Source organism: Aristolochia californica, unplaced genomic scaffold (genome assembly GCF_029961685.1).
Source record: "Aristolochia californica isolate CCGP_79_NKW_82.1479 unplaced genomic scaffold, dmAriCali1.0.hap1 SCAF_1, whole genome shotgun sequence".
NCBI lineage: Eukaryota > Viridiplantae > Streptophyta > Magnoliopsida > Piperales > Aristolochiaceae > Aristolochia > Aristolochia californica.
In genome coordinates, this window is record NW_027181770.1 from 49,167,295 (window position 1) to 49,184,383 (window position 17,089).

The following is a 17,089-nucleotide window of genomic DNA, read 5'->3' on the forward strand; positions in this document are numbered from 1 at the left end:
TTTCACTATTTTTCAGGATATGGAAGGCAAATCATTCTTCATGAACATCCCATAAAATTTTCTCCATAACATCCTTGTAGAGATCAGATCTTTGATTTTTGAACCGACTAAAGCGATGGCTCATCATAACACAAACTTGTCAATAAAGATACATAATAAATAGCAAGGCACATGATACCCTGGACCCACACGGGAGCAGAAAAAAAAAAGAGGACATAAAAAAGTAGATCCTCTATCAAGATATCATCCTTCCAGGATAAGGAAGCATCTCTAAAAGAGAAATTTGATACAGTGATGGCCGGTCCTTATAAGAAAAGAGACCACTTTGTGTCTATTCGGTTGGCCATTCTCCATGTCGAGTTTAGATTTGATTTGAAATATTTGGATCCTCAATTATAGAGGAACTCTGTAACGCACCTCAATAATAGAGTTACCCCTCTATTGGTGGACTTGCAAGAAGTTTGTATCCCACCTTTATCTTTCTCTTCTTCTCCATCTATATAAGGAGAAGTTGGTGTTTAGAAGGCATCAGTTAGTAGAGTTCAAGTGTGTGGCTAAGGTTGCACTCATCTCCTCGTGTTCTTGTAAGTTTTAAGTTTTCCTTTTATGAAAGTAGTTTAAATAAATTCTGTTAATTACATTTTGCGTTCCTATTTTATGTTCTTGTAATTTATGTATTAGAGCTATGATTGGCTAAATCCAAGATGCTTCTATAAGTATCTATGAGGTTTTAGGGTTCTTATGTTATAATCTGAAATGTTTAGGCTCTAGCTTTCTATTTGTGTTCTGGTTTTGCTATTCTTTTCCTTCTTGATAAAGTAAGAGACGTCAGCCAAGTCGCATTGGGAGTAGGCCGTGTTGTCGAGAATGGCATTGATGGCCAGGAGTACCCGTAAATCGTTGATATAAGTGTACTGTATCAAATCAGGAACAAGAACAGTAGAAAAATTACTGTTTGGCTGAGTTTAAAACTAGGCATATACTATTTATTTCATAATCTCCCTAAAATATTAATAGATTCTTATAGAGAATTCTCTCTTGGTAAGTAACTATGAGTTCTTGAAGCCATAGGACAGTGAAGAATTTACAATCAGTTGAATACAATGATCAACAAAAATTGAATTATTAGACAATTTCGTCTATAAAACTGACTTCAATCTATAAAAAGGGAACTTTCACCCTTACCAGTATGATGGGAATCAAAACCATTGAACAAACTATCAATATTGAAAATCAAGATACCACTCTAATATTATAAGAGTTCAATGACTTAAATCAATATTTAAATCATAATGAAAAGCATAAATATATTCATATTGGAGGCATACAAATTACATTTAAACCCTTGACCTTACTCTGCATAAATACATGCCTACAAGTAATTCTTAGAGACAACAAATGTTTAGATTGGAAACCGTCACTAACGGGAATAGTAGAAACTAGTATCAGTAGAGGACCAATCTACTTTAATGTTCATCCTAATTTAACCCTATCCTTAATAGATAAAAAACTTTTAAGAGGCAATTCAACTTAGAATCCTCACTAAAGGATATCATTTTATCCCTGGAACTAAAACTATAGCAATAATTGCTAGATTTCATTTTAAGGTCATGAATATCTTAGCTCCTCAAGTAATTAGTTTACCAGAATTTGGTAGAAATCTTATTAGAAACTGATTTAAAGAGTGCCAATATCGGAACTCCTAGAATGATTAATTGGGATGAGATAAGGTTTCCAGAAAATTGGATTATTCCTTAGGCAGTCCCACCTAAACCATTGATCAACCAGAATATTGATTAAATTATATGATCCACAGAATGAGATGTGGTAATTAACTTCAAAGAGTCAACTCAATCTAGAGTGACCCCATCCTTTTGATACTCAAATGTAGGACCTACATCTAGGATTAGGTAAATTGTTTCCTTTAAGGACAATACTTCTCTTAAAGGAATACAAATATTTGATTCCCAAATACCACATGGAATCTATCAAACAAAGGAGAATGACCAAACCTCTCCAATACCCAGTGAAATAACTGGATTCAGAATATAGTTATGTATAAATCCAAATTTAAGAACGATAGGAAAGCCATACAGGCTGAATTCTTCCACCCTAATAACAAGGGATTTAGAAATTTGTTTTTCAACCAACATGGGTTAGAAGAAAGGACCAAATTATCTAACGAATTCTATGAACATCTAGAAGATAACAAGAAAATAATGTCTTTTGTTACATGGTTTAAAATTAACAAAATCTGGAATGTTCAAGAAAATTCTATGTTAACTAAATTAAACAAAGAATGGAATCTCCAATCCAATATTAGTATTAAGTCGGTTCATCCTCTCCCTAAATCCTTAAGGCTAGAATCAGCTAGCACCTCTTCCAAAAAGTAGATGCTTCTTGAGGCTATTGCTTTTGTAGATCATGAAGGATAAGAAAAACCTTCAGGATAAATTAGAAAGCAAAACAATTTTACCAATTTAAATTAATAAACAGTGAGTCAGCAATTAAACAAAATAGAAGGTTCTATTCAAGAAATCGATCAAGGTCAGAACATAATGGCCCTTGAAAATAACCGGAGAATAATTGATCTAGAGTATAAACCCTTAATTAAAGCACTAGTTAAAATTAAGAATTTTAAAATAGATAACAATAAAGAATATATATCTGAACTAACGCTTAGACTAAAAGGTTGAACCATCAATACAATCGAAAACATAGAAGATGGAAAAGATTCTACTTCTTTAGAAACTGAAGAAGAATCCTCTTCTTCAACAAATCATACAAAAAATTTTGGAATAAAAAAAATAAAAAAAACTAAAGAAATTCTTCAACAAATAATGGATGAACCAAGCGTTCAAAAATTAAATTATGATAAAAAAATCCTATAGGCAATGGGATATTAGACAAAAAAATCTATTACCATAGACTAACTCCCTAGGACCTTCTTTATGAAGAAAATTTACATATAGACCAGAAATCCTATGATGGAAGATCTATCAATGAATGGAATTTGGATGGGCTATCCGAATACCAAATCTTTGAACTCTATAGATGAATGTTAATGTACAACATGATTTGCAGGCAATACAAAAGTTTTTTATAAGAACATTTCCAAAATGATAACTGCAGGGTTCTATGGAGCCTTGAAAGGTTGCTGGGATAATGTGAACACCCCAAAACAAGATTTTTTTTTTTCAGATAGTAAAAATTGAATCAAGAGTGTTGCGACATAGGATTCTATAAACTATAATCATTGTAGAAGAGGATTATGGGGTGAGAAGAAGAAGAAGAGTTGGGGAGATAAGGTTTCAGGAGGATAAGAGAAAAGAGGAAGATTAGGGTAATGAACTTTTCCAAACCCTCCCCCTTAAGTTGTATTTATAGATATCAAAAGTACTGATATTACAAAAATACCCTTCACCCTAGTAAGAGTGAATAAGATACATAAATCATAAATTAATTACAACAGTGACATCTTTATGAGATGACTTCTTATTTACCATCATGCAACCACTATGTGGGCCTATGCGTCTTCTCCTTGGTCTGTGGGCTTGATCCCATCTTCCACACACTTGGAGGTGTGGGCCTTCCTTGGTTGTGTGGGCTTGGGCCCATCTTCCAACACTCCCCCTCAAGCAAGAGGTGAGAGAATATTACAAACGTCCAACTTGCTGCAAATGATATATAGGTATATAGGATCTTCTCGTATAAAATGGCAGCCCACCATATCTTCCAACACTCTCCCTCATGCAGGTGGTCTCTTTGTACTTTTCCAAGAGACCTAGTTGGCATAATATAAGAGAGAGTAAAATCACTCCTAGACATATGACATTGCTCCATACTCTAGTCAAATGGTCATAGTTAAAAATACTTTCCGCTCAATTGCAAATGCAAAAAAGTAGCCCTACTGTGCAGCACAAAATCTACCCACTTTCTCAAGGTAGCTCTAAAAAAACACATCTTGGGTGAATAACAAACTTGACTCACACTGAATGTTGTGCACACTCCTATCCTTTTTAGGTAGTGGGTCCCTCCATAGGGCAACGACTCTCTAATGGTAGGAGTAAAAATTTCAAATAAGGGGGTAAAGGGTAACCACTGGAAGATAATATTCTATGGCCACCATGTGTTTTATTCTTCATCAGAATAACTAATACTGACAACAATTAGCAACTGAGAAGTCCTTCAATAATAATGTGTCAATCAGAGAGACTAAAATAGTAGTAGCTGAAATGGGCATGGGCCCAAATAACACATACCAAATATGCAGTTATATAGTAGTGGATAACCAGTAGGTAGTAAAAGTATTTAACAGCGATAAGAACACATAAAATAATTTGCAGCATGTTCATCTTTGAATAAGTAAGTTATGCACCAAGTAATAAGTTGAGGATAATCCAAGGTAATAATCAAGCCATTGTTATAATGTGGGACCCACCATGGTGCACGAGTTGGTGGGACCCACCATGAGGACATGGGACACCAAGAAGAGTCCTCATCTAAGCTAGCACGTGTTAAGAAGATAAGAGGCACAAGATGAAATGAGTTAGAAGACTTGAAGATCAAGTGGGACCCATAAAGATACCACGAGCTGGCCTCCTCCCTTATATTCACGTTATTAAAGAAGAGTTCTAGTTCAACTCATATTAGACATCTAGTAGATTGTGTTAATAGACTTATCTTAGAGAGTTAGAGTTGGAATGTAATAAGGAGATTGAAAGGCTAATTGTATAAGGACTCTATCTCTTCCTCTACTACAAATAGAGGTGTTGTAATTTGGAATTAATCAAGTTACACATCTCCTTCTTGAGTAAATCTCTCTCTCTCTCTCTCTCTCTCTCTCAAAAGTTATATACTGAGAATTACCACTATACCCTTACGTGGGGTATCAAATTTTATGAGTTGGTCCACATCGGTTCGGAGGTTTCTTATAACAAAAGACCTACTTGGTCACCTCACCACCCGAGGACCACCTATTGATGAAGATGATATTTTTCATAACAAATGGTTTAAAAATTATACCTTGTGTTGATTTTCAAGACTCCATGAATTTAGCACATAGAGAAAAAGGGAGAGAAACCCATTGGGAGAAAACTGGAGGAAGAAGGGTTATGGAATTGATTATCCTAAGCCTCCCCCTGAAGCTTTATTTATAGATTTATGAAACTATAATATTACAATAATACCCCTAAACTAGGGTTTAGGGTTTTAACCCTCAAACTTTAACATAATTACATCAATGCCATCTCTATGAGATGACCCTTTATTTACCATCCTGCCATCACTGTACGAGGGCCTATGGGCCTTCTCCTTGATTTGTGGGCCTTGAGCTCGTCTTCTATTTCTCTTGGAGCCATGGGTCTTCCTTGGTCTTATGGGCTTGGGCCCATTTTCTAATACACTTTGATATATGGGCTTCCTTGATCATGTGGGCTTAGACCTTGTCTTCCAACACTCCCCCTCAAGCTGGGGGTGAGAGAGCAGTATGAACTCCCAGCTTGCTGCAAATGATGTATAAAATATTTTTTGTATAATGTGCCTTCATCTTCCAACACTCCCCCTCACGCTAGTGCTCTCGTTCATGAGGCCCAACTGGTATAATATTAGTGAGATTAAATCATTCCTAGCCGCTAAGACATTGCTCTAAAGTGTCCACCTTCACCACCGTGTCCCTCCACAAGACAACGACTCTAAAGTGGCAGAGTAATATATGATATTAATGGGGGTAAGTAACATAAATATAATAATAAATTCCTCCACCAAGGACTTCCAACCACAAAATTTAATATTTTTGACGGGCATGAAGTTCCTCCGTCATGGACTTCTAACCACAAAAATATTGATATTTTTGACGGGGATGAAGTTCCTCCATTATGGACTCCCAACCACAAATAATTTTGATATTTTTTTACGGGGATGTTCTTTCGTCATGGACTCCCAACCATAAAAAAATGGATATTTTTTATGGGGATTAAGTTCCTCCGTCATGGACTCCCAACCATAAATAAATTTGATATTTTTGAAGGGGAAGAAGTTCCTCCGTCATGGACTCCCAACCACAAATAAATTTGATATTTTTGACGGGGATGAAGTTCCTCCATCATGGACTCCCAACCACAAATAAATTTGATATTTTTTACGGGGATGGAGTTCCTCCGTCATGGACTCCCAACGACAACAATTTGATATTTTTGATCGGGGCATAAAATAATGATATGAGGCTACCTCTTTGTCAATAATAATGTCTCATCGAAAGAGGCAAAAAAATATGTGGCCCGAGTCAAGTTGACCCGGATCGAGTTGACTCAGCCCGAGTTGGTTTGGATTGACTCAATCTGCTGGTGCTAAAATAGTGGTCGGCTGGGAACTCGAGCGCACTGAATAGACTCGGCCAAGTCCGGGTTGCTGAACCCGGTGTTGATTATTTCATGAATTTTGAAAACCATAGCTATGAGTCCTAAAAATCAAAGCTCTGATACCATGTTGATTTTCAGGACTCCATGAATTTAGCTCATAGAGAAAAAGGGAGAGAAACCCATTGGGAGAAAACTGGAGGAAGAAGGGTTATAGAATTGATTATCCTAACCCTATCCCTGAAACTCTATTTATAGATTTATGAAACTACAATATTATAATAATACCCTCGAACTTAGGGTTTTAACCCTGGAACTTTAACATAATTACATCAATGTCATCGCTATGAGATGACCCTTTATTTACCATCCTGCCATCACTGCATGTGGGCCTATGGACCTTCTCCTTGATTTGTGAGCCTTGAGCCCGTCTTCTATTTCTCTTGGATCCATGGGTCTTCCTTGGTCTTATGGGCTTGGGCCCATCTTCTAATACACTTTGATATGTGGGCCTTCCTTGTTCGTGTAGGCTTGGGCCCTGTCTTCCAACACCTTGGTTATTAGTTAGCTAATCAACATCATGGAAGAATATGTCTCCAATAATGTCATTCATCTTGACACTGCTAAACAAATTTTGGAGACATGAGCTAAACTTGTACTCTTGCCCGGATACTCTACATAGACCATATGATATTCTCCAAAGGATGTTGAATACTAAACAAAGAGAAAATATCCTTGAGTACTTGGCCAGCTTTAGAGGTTTTTTTCAACAGTGGAAATTAGCCCAGCCATCAACCGCAGATATTTTTATCCAAGACAAGTAGAAGGAAGCATTAATTACTGCTATTTACCTTGCAAATATTAAACCCGATCTTGAGATTGCCAAGAGTCAACTTCTGAGTGTTTCTACTATCCCCAAGTTTGATGATGTCTGTGCAACACTACTCCGTATTCTTGATACTTCTTCCTTCACTACTGAAGTATCATCCGCTATGTATTCCGATCATAGAGGACCATCATCTAACCGCGGCCGAGGATGAGGCTGAGGTTATAGAGGAGGTAGAGGAAGAGGTAGACGGACAGGTGCTGGCAGAGCAGATGGGAAAGAATGTACTCATTGTAAGAAATTTGGCCACCCTATAGATCAATGCTATTACAAGAATTACAAGACCTGCAGTTACTGTGGACAATATGGTCATTATAAAGAAATATGTTATAAATAGGGGTGGCTTCGAACCGAGCCGGCTCGCGAGCTGCTCGAGTTCGGCTCGGTACCGGATCGGTTCGATTCGTTATCTATCGAGCTCGAGCCGAGCTCGAGCACCAAAATCGGCTCATTTACCTTAACGACCCAAACTCGACAAAAGCCAGGTTGGGTTCGTCGGCTTGCGAGCTGGCTCGAGGTGAGTCGGATTGGTATCGGGATCGGGAGTGGGATCAAGAGCACGGGAGGGGGGGTGTGGATTTTCCTCCCCTAGTCAACGCCGAGCCCCTCCCATCAGCTGTTATCGCCGCCTCTACCGCCGTCGCAGTTGTTTGTCAGCCGTCTCTACCGGCATCGCAACTGCTCGTCGGCCGCCTCTGTGGCCATTCGTTCAATTTCTTCCTCTCCTCGCCCTAGCCTCTGTTTCCGTCACTGCCACTTCCGTCGCCTCCGCCTCCATCACATCCGTCATCCCCGACGACAAGTCCACCCCGGCGCCGTAACCTCCACGGCAGAAAACCAAAACCTAAGTTCATGGAAGAAATTAGGGGAGAAATAATCTCCCCCCTCCCCCACGCGAAGATGATTTAGCACGTGCTATTTCTCACGTGCGAGATCATAAAATAAAAAAAAATCCTTAAACTCTCTTCCTCATAGCTCTCGAAAAAATTAAAAATAAATTTTATAGAAACAAGTTTCTATAAACTATTATGTCTCATGTTTTTTAAAAAAAAATTTAATTGAATTTTTTTATTAAAAATCTTATAATTTTCTAAGTAAGATTTTCGTACCAAGATGGGGTAGAAAACTGTATAGAAAATTTTTGAATAAGTATTTAAAAATTGATGTTTTAATATTTTTAGCATGAAACAATTTTCATTGTAATTTTGTGTTTGATATTCTATTTAATTAAAAATTTATTGATAAGTATATTAATATATTAGATTGATTATTACTTTTTATTTATTTCCCTAGAAGAGGCAATAAAAGGTCCATTTAACTTTCCTAAGAAAATTTTAAAATATTTCTAATAAGTCACTAATAGTAATAAGATTTTATTTAAAGGTTTTTTTTGGAATATGTATCATAGGAAAAATATTTTTAGCTTTTCGTAGAATATAAATTTTCATCTAGGGCACTAAGGAGGCCATAATTTATTCAAAAATTACAAAACAAGCTAGACGATAATTGGAGTAAAAAAGATTAATATTGGGAAATTTTTAATCCATTTTTAAAATTTTAATCCCCTATCATTATATTTTTTTAAAATGTATACATAATTTTATATATAATTTATTCAAAGCCACCCCTACATGTGAGATCATAAACAAGGGAAAAAAATATTCTTTGTCCCTTCCTCATGGCTCTTAAAGAAATTGAAAAGATATTTTAGTAGAAATACGTTTCTAGAGACTATTAGTGGTTTTCTCGATAATGTTGAAAAGACATTTTTAGTAAAAAATATAGGGACCATTAGTGTCTCATGTTTTTTCAAAAACAAAATTCTAATTATAAATTATTTTCAAAAAATCATATAATTTTCTAAGTAATATTTTCTTGCCAAAATGGGTTAGAAAACCAAATAGAAAATTTTTGAATAAGTATTTGACAATTGATGATATAATACTTTGAGTATGAGGCAATTTTCATAACAATTTTGTGTTTGACATTTTATGTGATTAAAAATTTATCGATAAGTATAATAATATATTAGATTAATTATTAATTTTTATTTATTTCCTTAGAAAAGGCAATAAGAGGTCCATTTACCTTTCCTAAGAAAAATTTAAAATATTTCTTGTAAGTTTCTAGTAAGTCTTTAATAGTAATAGGATTTTATTTAAATGATTTATAGTTTTTATTTGGGTGATTGTAAATTGATAGTGATATTGCATTTAATTTTGTTGTGTTTGATTATTGTATGGAGTTTATTTATGTTATGCAGTGTATGGAGTGTTTAGACTATTTTATGGAGTGTATAAACAATTTCATGGAGTGTTTATTGAATGTATAGACAATTTTATGGAGTGTTTATGCAGGTATTATGTATATTGATTATGCCCAATTTTAAGTAGAGGTCATGCTGAATTTTATACAAGTATTATATATATAGATTATGCTCAATTTTAAGTAAATGTTATGCCCAATCTTATACACGTATTATATATATAGGTCATGCCCAATTTTATGTTACATGTATGCATAATTTTATATACATTTTATTCGATATATATTTTTTGAAAAGTTTTAAATGTATGTTGAGGCTCGAGCTCGGCTTGAAGCTCAGTTCGAACTCGTTGGGCTCGAGCTCGATAAAAATTTTAGGCTCGAGATGAGGCTCGGCTCGGCTCGATGCCACCCCTACTTATAAAGGCAATGGACAACTAGAATTGACAAAGGCTAATCAAGCCTTTGTAAGTGATACAAAAGAAGAACAGCCCACAAAATCAGCAGCACAGAAATTTTTTACTGATGAAGAGTATGAGCTATTTCAGAAAATGAAGACAATGTTGAGTTCTTCTCCTAGTTCTTCCGCAACTACTGCTTCAGGTATGCTATATGCCTCAACTTCATCCTGGATAATTGACTTAGCAGCCTCCGAACATCTTACAGGTAACAAAAATTTATTGCATTCTCTATCTCCGAGTCTTTCACACAAGTTTGTTACCATAGCTGACAATTCTCAAACCTAAGTCCAAGGGAAAGGGTCCACTTCTGTCACACCATCACTTCCACTCATTGATATTCTTTTCGTTCCTACTTTCCCTTTGATTCTATTATCTGTTAGTCAGCTGACAAAATATTTTAATTGCTTTGTGACCTTCTCACCAACTTCATGTGTATTTCAGGATCTTATAACGAAGCAGGTGATTGGTGGAGGCCATGAACAAGGGGAGCTTTACTACCTGAACGTGCCAAAAATGAATATGGTTTCCACTACTGAAAATGAGACAAGGTAATGGCACAATCGGTTGGGATATCCATCTGCACAGTCTCTTCATTATATGTTTCCTTCTCTTAAAGTAAGATTAGAATTACATTGTGAGATGTGTCAATTGAGTAAACATCAAAGGAGTAAATACTCTCCTCGTCCAGAAGTCAAAAGTGTTACTCCATTTTCTTTAATCCAAATTGGTGTTTGGGGGCCCTTGAGTGTCTCCAACATTTCTCAAGCAAAATATTTTATTATATTTATTGATGATTTCACTCGTACAACTTGGTTTTTTATATTTAAGGAGCGTTCTAATATACCATTTATTTTTATGTCATTTCATGCTATGGTACTCACACAGTTTGGTCAAAAAATAAAAATTCTCCATTCTAATAATCTCAAAGAATATGTTTCCAAAGACCTTGACTCTTTTTGTCAAGAAAATGACATTATCCATCAAACATCATGTGTCTACACCCATCAAAAAAATGGTGTAGCCAAACGAAAAAATCATCATATTCTTGAGGTAGCTCGAGGTTTATTATATGCCATGAAAGTTTCATACTTTTATTGGCCTCATGCAGTCCTTACGGCTTGCTTTCTTATAAATCGTCTACCATCTTCCATTCTTGGTAATAAATCTCCTTACTCTAGATTATTACCAAATGATGATCCATTTTCACTACCTTTTAAAGTCTTTGAATGTCAATGCTTTGTTCATAATTCATTTCCTAGACATAGCAAACTTGATCCTAAATCTATCAAGTGTATTTTCTTGGGATACTCTCGCACACAAAAGGGTTATGTTTGTTGTAGTCCCACTCTTCAACGTTTATTAGTGTCAAGGGATGTAACATTTTTTGAAGACTTCTCATTTTATTTTGATAGTGCTCCTCCTAGTCTGTCCTCAGTACCAGGTTCTCCTCGACCTGTTGTGCCCCGTGATATAGAGATTATTCAACCCCCCGACCAAGTGGCCGACACCACACCTGCAAAGTTAATAAATCCGACGAGGTAATTCCTTCATCCCCAATTATTTTTGGCCCTCAATATGATACTCGTCCTATTTCTATAAGGAAAGAACCTAGATCATGCACTAGACCTTCTACTTCTCATCCCATTTCAAATTTTGTGTGTCATCATCGTCTCTCACCTTTATGTTGTCAGTTTCTTTCTTTTATTTCCTCCATATATGTTCCACAGTCCTATCAGGAGGCTCTACAACATCCAGGGTGGAAGGCAACAATGGATGAAGAAATGAAGGCACTTAATGACAATCAGACATGGTCACTAGTTCCCTTTCTAACAGATAAAATACCCGTTGGTTGCAAGTGGTTTTATACTGTCAAACATAATCCAGATGGGTCAATTGAACAACTGAAGGCTCGACTAGTTTCCAAAGGTTATACTCAGTGTTACGGAATTAATTATGAAGAAACCTTCTCTCCAGTGGCAAAAATGAACTCGGTACGTATATTATTATCTTTAGCGGCTAATTCACCATGGCCTATATATCAACTTGATGTGAAAAATGCATTGATGAATGGGGATATTAAAGAAGAAATTTATATGCAACAACCACCAAGGTATGTAGTTGAGGGGGGAGTCAGTATGCCACCTCAAAAAATCTTTGTATGGTCTAAAGCAGTCCCTTCAGGCATGGTTTGAGAAATTTAGTCAAGCCCTCATATGGGCCGGCTTTTACAGATGCTCTGGAGATCACTCAGTATTTATTGAAAACACACCGAAAGGTAAGGTAATTTTGGTTGTATAAGTTGATGATATCATTTTAAGTGGTAGTGATTCGAGGGCATCCAGAAAACAAAGGAAAAAATATGTGCTGAATTCAAGACGAAGGATCTTGGACTACTCAAATATTTTTTGGGTATTAAAGTATTACAATCCAGACATGGGATTGTGCTGTCCCAAAGGAAGTATGCCCTTGATCTACTAGAGGAGGCAGGAATGATGGGATGCAAACCAGTAGACACTCCTATAGACTCAAATACAAAATTATGTGGAGGCATTAGAGAAGATATACATATTGGGAAAGATCAAAGACTAGTGGGAAGACTTATTTACCTGTGTGTAACAAGGCCGGATATATCATATGCAGTAAGTGTGGTAAGTCAATACATGCACAAGCCACAACTTAGTCATTGGCAAGCACTTGCAAGGATACTACGATATCTAAAAGGAACTCCAAGAAGAGGGTTTCTCTATAAAAACCATTGTCACTTCAACATCGAAGGATTCTCATATGCAGACTGGGTCAGATCCTCGGATGACAAAAAATCTACTTCGGGATTTCGTACGATGGTTGGAGGGAATTTGGTTACATGAAAAAGCAAGAAGCAAAATGTAGTAGCACGGTCTAGTACAGAAGTAGAATACAAAGCCATGACACACACTATTAGTGAACTCCTATGGATAAGATCTCTTCTCACTGAATTGGGATTCTACAAAGAAGTTTTGATGGACCTATATTCTGATAATCAAGCAACAGTACATATTACATCAAATCCATTCTTCCATGAAAGAACAAAGCATATTGAAGTGAACTACCATTTTATAAAAGAAAAGTTCCAAGCAAGTTTTTTTTTTTATCTCTAAGGCATATACCATCACTAAGTCAAGTTGCAAATATTCTCACCAAGCCAGTCACTCACAAGATTACGTCTACTGTCTGTAACAAGATGAGCATTTATGATGTTTTCTCTCCCCCAGCTTGACGGGGAGTGGTACAATGTGGGATCCACCAAGGTGCACGAGCTGGTGGGATCCACCATAAAGACGTGGGACACCAAGAAGAGTCCTCATACAAGCTAGCACGAGTTAAGAAGATTAGAAGCACAAGCTTAAATGAGTTAGAAGACTTGAATATCAAGTGGGACCCACAAACATACCACAAGCTAGCAAACTTATCAATATGAGCTGGAAGATCATGTGGGACCCACAAGGATAAGGCCATGAGCTGGCCTCTTCCCTTATATTCACATTATTGAAGAAGAGTTCTAGTTCAACTCATATTAGACTTCTAGTAGATTGTGTTGATAGACTTATCTTAGAGAGCTAGAGTTGGAATGTAATTAGTAGATTGAAAGGATAATTGTATAAGGACTCTATCTTTTCCTCTACTATAAATAGAGGTGTTGTAATTCGGAATTAATCAAGTTACACATCTACTTCTTGAGTAAATCTCTCTCTCTCTTTGCTTGGCACATGTCTCTCTTTTCTTTTTTTCTTGTCACTACCCGAGAGCTCTTCTTCCCTTTTCTTCTTTTTCTTTCTCTTTTCTCTTGTTTAGAATATTGGAAAAGCGATTCTAAATTCAATAGCCATTAGCACATAGCAGATAATTGATAGTAGCTTTGGCAATGAGTGAGTGAGTCAAGCCGAGTAATAGACTGCCAATAATAAGTTGAAAGAAGTGTTGTTTGATAATCAATAAATCAAACAATCTCCAATGTGCTCATTCTTCATACTTCTTCTTCTACTCTCCCCCTCAAGATAGCAGATGATGTAAAAGAAGGCTAGTATCATCCACTTCACTAGCTCAAATATTCTAAACCAAGTAACTCAAGACAAGTTAAATATTTTAATCTTTTCTTGCCTTAATTTTTTAGGCAAGGATACAAAATCAAATTATTAGGAATCTTTCAGAATACTAACAAAATCTCAAAAAATTCATGGCAGGAAAAAATATTATTGATAAGGTAGTTTTCTCCTTCAATTGGTGCCAACTTATCAATTAAAGAAGACACTTTTCCTTACCTTTTTTTTTATTGAAATCTTTAGGCAAGGCAATCTTTGACTAATAAATCAAGGAAATTTTCTGAAAAATAAGATGGTCTTATAAAGATTCTTTCCAAATATAGTTAGTTAAACAACATAAAGTTTCCAAGGTAGAGCAAGAGATACTTTCCTGATATTGTTGATCAATAACAACAACTCAAAAAAAGTTAAGCAAAATATTCAGTTTAAATCCATATCTTCCCATGCAACAGTATACCACCATGACCTTTGATTCTTCCAATACAAATATCTCCTTAAATACAGATCACATTGACATGAATTTTTCTCTTTATGAAACTAGACTTAAATAACTTTCATCAAGTATAACTTCCCTTCATAAAATACACTTATTTTGAGATAAATAATCTGATATATTTTGGACTTTGCATTATGGCAAAACTAAATACTCTTTCTTCTTTGGCCAGCATGACCATTGATTCCTTCGAGATTAATATCTCCATATAAAAAACTCTATTCTCTTCTCTCTATTTTTTAGATAAATATAAGAGAAGTTGAGTAGTGGCTGGTTTTTGTTATCACTTGACAAAAGTACATAATTTTTCTATGATTTGGTGTTTATTCTCATGAACATATTCTCTACTTATTTTTCGTTGGTCACTAATTTGGTCTAAGGGTGCTTCAAATTATGTTGTGTAATTGTTATTTGAAGAAGCCCTTTGAAGATTGACCTCAACAGTTGATTTGCGGCAACATGGAGAGTGGACATATGAGTAATAAGAGTGACATACTCCGAATTACTACAATTCCACTAAGAGGTCTTTCCAATTACTTCAGCTAGTCACAATTAATACGGAGGTTTCTCATTACTCGTGACCTTCTCAGTCATGTTATCAAAATCCCTCCTCCAATTGAGGAAGAAGATGAAGTCTACCACAAGTGGGTTAAAAACGATAACATGGTTATCAGTTGGCTTATTAAAAGCATGAAAGAGAATGTAGCTAACAATGTGGTCCACTTGGAAACATCCAAGGATATTTGGGACACATGTGCTATGTTCTATTCAAGTACCGCCTCCTTGCAAAGAGTATATGATGTTTTCCAAAGTATGTTGGCTACCAAACAAGGAGATAATATTCATGAGTTTTTGGTCCGGTTTCGTGGCCTTCTCCAAGAATGGAAAATTACTCAACCATACTCTATAGACATTGATGTTCAAGAAAACAACAAGAGGCCCCAGCAATAGCTATTTGCCTTACCAATATTAAGCCTTATCTATAGGTGGCTAAGACTCAGTTTATTAGTTCCTCTGCTCTTCCCTCATTTGATGACATCAGTTCTACATTATTGCGGATTTCTGATCCATCTCCTCCTTCTCCGATTGATGCTCCATCAACTATGTTCTCTGGTAATCGCTTCATCCCAATCTCGAGGACACAACAGAAATACAAGAGGAGGCCACAATAGGGGTGGTTGAACGGTCCGACTTATTCTTGCACTAATCCTCGATTGTGCACTTATTGTGGTGGTCAGAACCACCTTGTGGATTCATGTTGGAAATTCCATGGTAAGCCTGATTGGCCCACAACAAATCTAGCCTCAGTTAATGTTGACAAAAAGGAGGAAATGGTTGATTCTCATTCCAGGAATGTGACTATTATTGCTGGAGACTATGCTGCAATTTAGAAGATAAAATCCTAATTGGAGTCCTTACGACCTACGGCTGCCACTACCATTGCCTCATGTATGTTTTCTTCGTATTCAACCCCTTCCTCTTGGATCATTGACTCTGGGGCTTCCGAACACTTGTCAGGTAACAAACACATGCTTCATTCATTGTCTTCATGTCTTCCTCATAAATTTGTCACTATTACTAATGGTTCCCAAACCAAGGTGCTTGGCAAGGGTTCCTCCTCTCTTACCACGTCTATTCCCCTTCAAGATATGTTGTTTGTCCATCAATTTCCATTAAATTTTCTCTTCGTTAGTCAATTAACCAAACAATTGAATTGGTCTGTCACATTCTCACCATCTTTGTGTACATTTTAGGATCTAACTACGAAACAGGTGATTGGTGGCGGCCATGAAAAGGGGATTATACTATTTTACTCTTCCACCAATAGCTACTATTTCATCCACTACATTTGAGGCTCAACTTTCACACAACTGGCTTGGTCATCCATCTATCTCGTCACTTTGTTAAAGAGTCCCATCTCTTTAATCTTTGCCTACTTTCAATTGTGAGGCATGGCAATTCAGTAAGCATATTAGGAGTACATATTCTCCTCGTCTTACAACTACCAGTGCTGCTCTGTTTGCATTAATACACTCTGATGTATGGGGACCTTTAAAGGTCTCTAACATTTCTCAAGTTCAATATTTCGTTACTTTTGTTGACGATTTTACCCGAGTGACTTGGATGTTTTTATTTAAAGAACGATCAATTTTTTTTTGTATTTTTAAAAACTTTCATGCAATGGTATTGACGCGGTTTGGGAAAAAAATTCAAATCCTTAGACCCGATAATGCTAAGAAATATTTGTCTAATGAGTTTAAATCATTTTGTGAGGGTAATGGACTTGTTCATCAAACATCATGTGTCTATACCCCTCAACAAAATGGTGTTGCTGAAAGAAAGAATCGTCATCTCCTTGAAGTTGCTCAGGGCCTCCTCTACTCCATGAAGGTACCCTACTTTTATTGGCCTCATGCTATTCTTACAATATGTTTTCTCATCAATAGATTACTTTCATCAGTGCTTAGCAATCAAACTCCGTATTCTGTTTTGTTTCATGGTGAAGATCCTTTTTCTCTTCCTCTTAAAGTGTTTGGTTGCACATGTTT

At 36.2% G+C, this 17,089-nt stretch overlaps 1 long non-coding RNA gene across 1 annotated transcript; it reads left to right on the plus strand.

The window, feature by feature from the left end:
* The first annotated feature begins 536 nt into the window (after nt 1-536).
* Nucleotides 537-10,754, plus strand: LOC137949469 (uncharacterized). Its single transcript, XR_011111863.1, has 3 exons — nt 537-584; nt 9,824-10,173; nt 10,410-10,754. It is a non-coding gene; the product is annotated as an uncharacterized lncRNA (long non-coding RNA).
* Nucleotides 10,755-17,089: the final 6,335 nt, after the last annotated feature.